Source organism: Salmo salar, chromosome 28 (assembly GCF_965601325.2).
Source record: "Salmo salar chromosome 28, fSalSal1, whole genome shotgun sequence".
NCBI classification, from domain to species: Eukaryota; Metazoa; Chordata; class Actinopteri; order Salmoniformes; family Salmonidae; genus Salmo; species Salmo salar.
The window spans coordinates 10362655-10371386 of record NC_138318.1 but is presented as its reverse complement, the minus strand read 5'-3'; positions in this window follow the sequence as shown (position 1 = coordinate 10371386).

Genomic DNA, 8732 nt, shown 5'->3' with positions numbered 1-8732 from the left:
AACTATACATTCATGTACATATTACCTCAATTGGCCCGTCCAACCAGTGCTCCCGCACATTGGCTAACCGGGCTATCTGCATTGTGTCCCTCCACCCGCCAACCCCTCTTTTTATGCTACTGCTACTCTCTGTTCATCATACATGCATAGTCACTTTAACCATATCTACATGTACATACTACCTCAATCAGCCTGACTAACCAGTGTCTGTATATAGCCTTGCTACTGTTATTTTCAAATGTCTTTTTACTGTTGTTTTATTTCTATACTTACCTACACACACACACACACACCTTTTTTTCCGCACTATTGGTTAGAGCCTGTAAGTAAGCATTTCACTGTAAGGTCTACTACACCTGTTGTATTCGGCGCACGTGACAAATAAACTTTGATTTTATTTTATTTGACAGAGTCCAATCAAAGCTACTGTAGATAAGCCTCCCAAGTGGTGCAGTGGTCTAAGGCACTGCATCGCAGTGCAAGCTGTACCACTAGAGATTCTGGGTTCGAGTCCAGGCTCTGTCGCGACCGGGAGGCCCATGAGGCGGTGCACAATTGGCCCAGCGTCGTCCGGGTTAGGGGGGGTTTGGCCGGCAGGGATATCCTTGTCTTATCGCGCACTAGCGACTCCTGTGGTGGGCCGGGTGCAGTGCACGCTGCCATGGATAGGCAGTGCGGCTTGGTTGGGTTGTGTTTCGGAGGATGTATGGCTCTTGACCTTCGCCTCTCCCGAGTCCGTACGGGAGTTGCAATGATGAGACAAGACTGTAACTACTACCAATTGGATACCACGAAATTGGGGGTGAAAAATAAAAAAATAATATATAAAAAAAATAACGATAACGTGATTTGATGTCATTTTATCTGTGGCACTTCTAATGTAACTCTATGGCAGCACCCAATCGGCTTGAATTTTCGAGCTCTACCCTTACATTTGGCAGTGATATAGTGTCCCCATGAGTGGAGGCTTCTTGGATGGGCACTTTTAATGTAACTCTATGGCAGCACCCAATCGGCTTGAATTTTCGAGCTCTACCCTTAGATTTGGCAGTGATATAGTGTCCCCATGAGTGACAGAACACTAAGCCAATCACAGCTCAACTAGAGAACATTACCAACCCCTAAACACATATTTTCTGCTGTCTGCCCCACCACCAACTGAAAGCACTGAGCTAGGCTGAAACACCTGCATTTTGGAGCTGCCTTACTCAAGAAAGCAAAAAAGAGACCATGTTTGTATGGAGACATTACTAACGCAATAAAAACATTTTTTTTTACATTTGCAAACTGATATGTGACATGTATTAATGCCAAAATAACATGCAAAACAGGCAAGCATTCTATAAGTTTTATTTCTCAACTCTCAATATTCAGCTCAATAGCAACTATTTTACAACCAAGATATTTGATAAGGCTTTGAGATATGGATTGAAACATGGGCTAAATGCGCACCCGCCATTGCAAGGGCATAGGCCTATGGGTCTAATGGGTAGTAGCCTACAGCTGCCATGTTTTTTTAGGACATTACATTTACTGTTGGATGAATACATAGCTACTAACAGTGGATAGTATATTTAGAGTTAGCGATCTAGTTAATGTGTTCCTTGGGCGTTGAACCCCAACTTAATTAGCCTATGATATTAGTTAGTGAACATAAATATGTATGTAATTTATCTCTATAGTATAAAACAAAATCTGGAAATTCTGGAGTCCTATTTTGACAATCAAATCAAATCAAATGTATTTAAATAGCCCTTCTTACATCAGCTGATATCTCAAATTGCTGTACAGAAACCCAGCGTAAAACCCCAAACAGCAAGCAATGCAGGTGTAGAAGCACGGTGGCTAGGAAAAACTCCCTAGAAAGGCCAAAACCTAGTGTTAGGGTTGAACTGGCTATTTGTTTGCATAACCTATATAATATACCGGGGAAGCTATGCTACAATATTAAGTATATAAACTACGGATAAATCAACTGCTGAAGACAAGAAGAACTACACCCGGCGACAGGAAGTGCGTCACGAGGCTGGGACCAGCCTGCACGCCGACGATAGGATGAGGAAGTTTAAACCACGCTCATCCTCGCTCTGACAGGCCAGCAATGAGCGGGAACTATCTCTGTCAGAGTATTTACGGATGAACAAAGGATGTGTCGCGCTCTTCTCTGTCTGCCCTGCGTGGTGTCACAGCGAGACCGTATATATACGAACATCATATTTTCCATTTGTACTATCATTCTATTTATGAATTAAATAATCATTGCAAAACTAAGTTGCATGGTTTGTTTATATCCTAATACCAGATTCGAATTGACGCAACTTGACACTAGGAAGAAACCTAGAGAGGAACCAGGCTATGAGGGGTGGCCAGTCCTCTTCTGGCTGTGCCGGGTGGAGAATATAACAGAACATGGCCAAGATGTTTAAATGTTCATAAATGACCAGCATTGTCGAATAATAATAATCATAGTAGTTGTCGAGGGTGCAACAAGTCAGCAACTCAAGAGTAAGTGTCAGTTGGCTTTTTCATAGCCAATCATTGAGAGTATCTCTACCGCTCCTGCTGTCTCTATAGCAATAGCAACTATAATTACAATAGCAACTATAGTCTAATTGTCAACCCAAAATTCACCCACAATCACTGGATTAGGTTGTACAAAATATATTGAGTCATGCATTCCTACTTGGATGTGTTAGATGAAACAACTTATTTCTTGAATACCTCAGAAGTCTATTTATTACACTTCTTAATAAAGCACTATGAATTAATTTATAAGATGATTTACTCATGACTTGGGTGAATGGGTCTGACCAATTCTCGGCTGGTGCCTGTGCCACCAAATGTAAAAGTCAGTGACACCAGGGAAAAATGTTAGTCTGGAGCCCTGTAATAGTAATTAACACTTAGGATAGTTGTTGATTCAGGGGAACACATGACAGGCACTAATTTGCAATATAGCCTAAGTCGTTAGCTTGGCTTTTATAAAGTATAAGGCTTAAGCAGACAGGCAGACATACATACAGACAGAGACCCAAAGAAGCACAGAGAGACTGCAGAAAATATGCTGGGACAGACAGCACAACAGGAAATGGAAAGGAGGCAAACAAAATGGCTACAGCAGAGGCACAGTTATAATGGTGAGTCGTATCTCCAGTGTATTTTTACATATTGTATTTGTTTTAAACATGAGCTGGTTAAAAAAGAGGAGGACCATGTCTCGCTAGTCACTGACACAGAAATGGTTGAGAAACGCAGTACTCTACTGACAATGTGATGTGTCTGAACTACTGCCTGTGTCTAAGTGTAGGGTCAGGGTTAAGATGACCACATGTAAAATGCCCAAATGCGGGACAACAGGATGATTTGGCAGCACACCAAGTTAGGCACACATAACTTCAAAATAGACCATGGCACCATCACTGTCAGTTGTGAATGATAATTCTTCTGGTTTTACCAGTGAAATGTCCAAACTGCATCTGCATTCCAATCGTTTGATCTAAATCAGTTTTTCATGGGAATATGCATTAATATTAATATTCTTGAATGACTGTTTCGTGAGCAAATTAGAGCAGATGGTGGTAAAAAACTATATAGCCTTCCTGTATTTTGTTTAAATCAAAGCACATTCTGCCTAGTGTGTGCGCTCTGTGGAGTTTTGGCAACATAATTTTTGGGGACTGTTCAGCTAACCATCCTAAAATCTCAGAAGAAATTAGGTGGTGTTTTTGGTGTAACAGTAACATTATACTATCGTTGTGATCTTCCAAGATGTGGATTCAGCTTTGATCTACCTTTACTAAACAAGCGCCATTGTGAAAAGTGGCGCTTAGGTGTGCTCCAGCAGCACTACACCCCTGCAAATATAACTATTTGTTCAGCACTTTTGAAATGTACAGCGATAGAATTCAGAAAATGGGTCGTTGTCACGTCCTGACCATAGAGAGCTCTTATTTTCTATGGTAGAGTAGGTCAGGGCGTGACTGGAGGGGTTTATCTAGTTTATTTAGTTCTATGTTGTTTGGTTCTAGTTTCTTTTTTCTATGTTGGGATTTTTGTATGATCCCCAATTAGAAGCAGCTGGTCATTGTTGTAGTTTATTGTTTGTTTTGCAAAGTTTCACATTAAAAATAAAAGATGTGGAACGATACCCACGCTGCGCTTTGGTCTCCTTCCTACGACGAACGTGACAGCCGTTCTTACAGTATTCTCCCTGTACACCAAGTCAGAACCGTAGGATAAACAAAAGGGGCATATAAGCAGACAATGAAAGCTCTTACAATATTAGATGATTACATTTCTCTAAAACAGGCCATATGCTGCATGTGCACCACCCAGTCAGAACAGTAGGCAAAATTATGAGGGGAAGGCACATGGGCTACTAACAGCTTACTACACAACATACACTTAGTATTACTTTCTTATCTATAGACAGTATATCAAATCAAATGTTATTTGTCACATGCGCCAAATACAACAGGTGTAGACCTTACAGTGAAATGCTTACCTACAAGCCTTTAACCAACAATGCAGTTTTGAGAAAAATAAGTGTTAGGTCAAAAATAGATAAGTAAGAAATAATAATAAGAAAAAATAATAATTAAAGAGCAGCAGTAAAATAACAGGGGGTACCGGTACAGAGTCAATGTGCCGGGGCACAGGTTAGTCGAGGTAATTGAGGTAATATGTACATGTAGGTAGAGTTAAAGTGACTATGAATAGATAATAACCACAGAATAAGGGGGGACAATGCAAATAACTATTTGATTAGCTGTTCAGGAATCTTATGGCTTGGGGGTAGAAGCCTTTTGGACCTAGACTTGGCGCTCCGGTACCGCTTGCCATGTGGTAGCAGAGAGAACAGTCTATGACTAGGGTGGCTGGAGTCTTTGACAATGTTTAGGGCCTTCCTCTGATACCGCCTGGTATAGAGGTCCTGGATGGCAGGAAGCTTGGCCCCTGTGATGTACTGGGCTGTACGCACTACCCTCTGTAGTCACTTGCGGTCGGAGGCCGAGCAGTTGCCATACCAGGCAGTGATGCAACCAGTCAGGATGCTCTCGATGGTGCAGCTGTAGAACCTTTTAAGGATCTGAGGACCCATGCCAAATGTTTTTATTCTCCTGAGGGAGAATAGGCTTTGTCGTGCCCTCTTCACGACTGTCTTGGTGTGTTTGGACAATGATAGTTTGTTGGTGATGTGGACACCAAGGAACTTGAAGCGCTCAACCTGCTCCAATACAGCCTGTTGATGAGAATGGGGGTGTGCTCGGTCCTCCTTTTCCTGTAGTCCACAATCAATTCCTTTGTCTTGATCACGTTGAGGGAGAGGTTGTTATCCTGGCACCTAATGGCCAGGTCTCTGACCTCCTCCCTTATAGGCTGTCTCATCGTTGACTGTTGTGTCGTCTGCAAACTTAATGATGGTGTTGGAGTTGTGCCTGGCCATGCAGTCATGGGTGAACAGAGAGTACAGGAGGGGACTAAGTAAACACCCCTGAGGGGCCCCCGTGTTGAGGATCAGCGTGGCAGATGTGTTGTTACCTACCCTTACAACCTGGGGGCAGCCCGTCAGGAAGTCCAGGATCCAGTTGCAGAGGGAGGTGTTTAGTCCCAGGGTCCTTAGCTTAGTGATGAGTTTTAAGGGCATTATGGTGTTGTACGCTGAGCTGAAGTCAATGAATAGCATTTTGACGTAGGTGTTCCTTTTGTACAGGTGGGAAAGGGCAGTGTGGAGTGCAATAGAGATTGCATCTGTGGATCTGTTGGGGCGTTATGCAAATTGGAGTGGGTCTAGGGTTTCAGGGTAATGGTGTTGATGTGAGCCATGACTAGCCTTTTAAAGCACTTCATGGCTACAGACGTTAGTGCTACGGGTTGGTAGTCATTTAGGCAGGTTACCTTAGTGTTCTTGGGCACATGGACTATGGTGGTCTGCTTATAACATGTTGATATTACAGACTCAGTCAGGGACACGTTGAAAATGTCAGTGAAGACACTTGCCAGTTGGTCAGCACATGCTCGGAGTACATGTCCTGGTAATCCGTCTGGCCCTACAGCCTTGTGAATGTTGACCTGTTTAAAGGTCTTACTCACATCGGCTATGGAGAGCGTGATCACACAGTTGTCCAGAATAGCTGATGCTCTCATGTATGCTTCAGTGTTGTTTGTCTTGAAGTGAGCATAAAAGTAATTTAGCTCATTTGGTAGGCTCGTGTTACTGGGCAACTTGCGACTGTGTTTCCCTTTGTAGTCTGTAATAGTTTGCAAGCCCTGCCACATCCGGCGAGTGTCAGAGCCAGGGTAGGACGATTCAATTGTAGTCCTCTATTGACATTTTGCCTGTTTGATGTTTCATCTGAGGGCATAGAGGGATTTCTTATCAGCGTCCGGGTTAGAGTCTCGCTCCTTGAAAGCCGCAGCTCTACCCTTTAGCTCAGTGCGGATGTTACCTGTAACCCATGGCTTCTGGTTGGGGTGTGTATGTACTGTCACAGTGGGGACGACGTCATCGATGCACTTATTGATGAAGCCAGTGACTGATGTGGTGTACTCCTCAATGCCATCGGAAGAACATATTCCAGTCTGTGCTAGCAAAAATAATCCTGTAGTTTAGCATCTGTGTCATCTGACCACTTCTTTATTGACCGAGTCACTGGTGCTTCCTGCTTTAGTTTTTGCTTGTAAGCAGGAATCAGGAGGATATAATTATGGTCAAATGGAGGGCAAGAGAGAACTTTGTACGTGTCTTTGTGTGTGGAGTAAAGGTGGTCTAGAGTTTTTTCCCCTCTGGTTGCACATTTAACATGCTGGTAGAAATTAGGTAAAACTGATTTAAGTTTCCCTGCATTAAAGTCCCCGGCCACTAGGAGTGCCGCCTCTGGATGAGTGTTTTCCTGTTTGCTTATGGCCTTATACAGCTCATTGAGTGCGGACTTAGTGCCAGCATCGGTTTGTGGTGGTAAATAGACAGCTACGAAAAATATAGATGAAAACTCTCTTGGTTAATAGTGTGGTCTACAGCTTATCATGAGATATTCTACATCAGGCGACCGACCTCGAGACTTCCTTAATATTAGATTTCATGCACTAGTTGATGTTTACAAATATACACAGACCGCCACCCCTTGTCTTACCAGAGGCAGCTGTTCTATCTTGCCGATGCAGCATAAACCCCGCCAGCTGTATTTTATCTATGCCGTCGTTCAGTCACGACTCAGTGAAAAATAAGATATTACAATTTGTAATGTCCCGTTGGTAGGATATTTGTGATTGTAGCTCATCTATTTTGTTATCCAATGATTATACGTTGGCTAATAGGACTGATGGTAGAGGCATATTACCCACTTGCCGTCGGATCCTTACAAGGCACCCGACCTACATCCCCGATGTCTCCATCTCTTTCTCATGCGAATGACAGGGATGTTGGCCTTGTCAGGTGTCTGAAGTAAATCCTTTGCGTCCGACTCGTTAAAGAAAACATCTTCTTCCAGTACGAGGTGAGTAATCACTGTCCTGATATCCAGAAGCTCTTTTCGGTCATAAGAGACAGTGGCAGAAACATTATGTACAAAATAAGTTACAAATAGCACAATTGGTTAAGAGCCCGTAAAACGGCAGCCATCTCCTCCGGTCCATACATATCTCCCTGCCATATTACATCATTTATGCATCAGCATACAAGACATTTTTGGACTCACCTTGTTGTGCTGTGCTCACTTGAACAGGAAGGTGGCGCGGTGGTCCTTCGAGGGCAAATTCATCAAACTGTCATCAAAGTCTGGCATTCTCTGGATTTATGGTGCTTTCAAGACAACTGGGAACTCTGAAAAAAACAAGGTCGAATCACGATGACGTTGCTGATCTTCAGGTCGGGGGCTCAAAACAGTACATATCCCCCCTGTCTCCAGTGAAAGTTGCGTCCCAGCTAAACATAGTCACCTTTTTTGTGAATTTGATCATTAGGGGACGGACTAGAAATATGGTGCAATGTCCTCTAATGGTCCTTTCATGTATATGCGGTAGGTGGTACGTGGTAGGAGCTAGGCCCAGGGGCTAGGCCAGGGGTTGATTTGGGACTGGGCATGAGAGTGTTTCCACATTGAGGTGGACCCATGGACCTGCCTCGCACCTGCAACCTTGAAATAACATCTTTGGAGTGTGTGTGTGTTTGATAGACTATCTACCAGTCATTTCCCTCCTGATGAACGGGCTGAGTGCAGCTGTGTAACCTCTCCTCCCACACACACGCAAACACACACACGCGCACACGCACGCGCGCGCGCACACACACGTACACACGCACACACGCACACACACACACACACACACACACACACACACACACACACACACACACACACACACACACACACACACACACACACACACACACACACACACACACACACACACACACACACAGGGTTGGGGGATTGGTCATTGTCCTTGAACAAACTGGATGTGCTGAAGGACAGAATGTTTCTGATAACACAAGAAACTTCTCAAAAATGTGTGTGTGTGTGTGTGTGTGTGTGTGTGTGTGTGTGTGTGTGTGTGTGTGTGTGTGTGTGTGTGTGTGTGTGTGTGTGGTGTGTGTGTGTGTGTGTGTGTGTGTGTGTGTGTGTGTGTGTGTGAGAGTGTGCCTGTGTTCATGTGTTCGTTTTGGCTTCTCTATGTGCAGCCAGTACACACTATACCTCAACTCCAAGTCTCAGTAACATTCTCACTCTTGG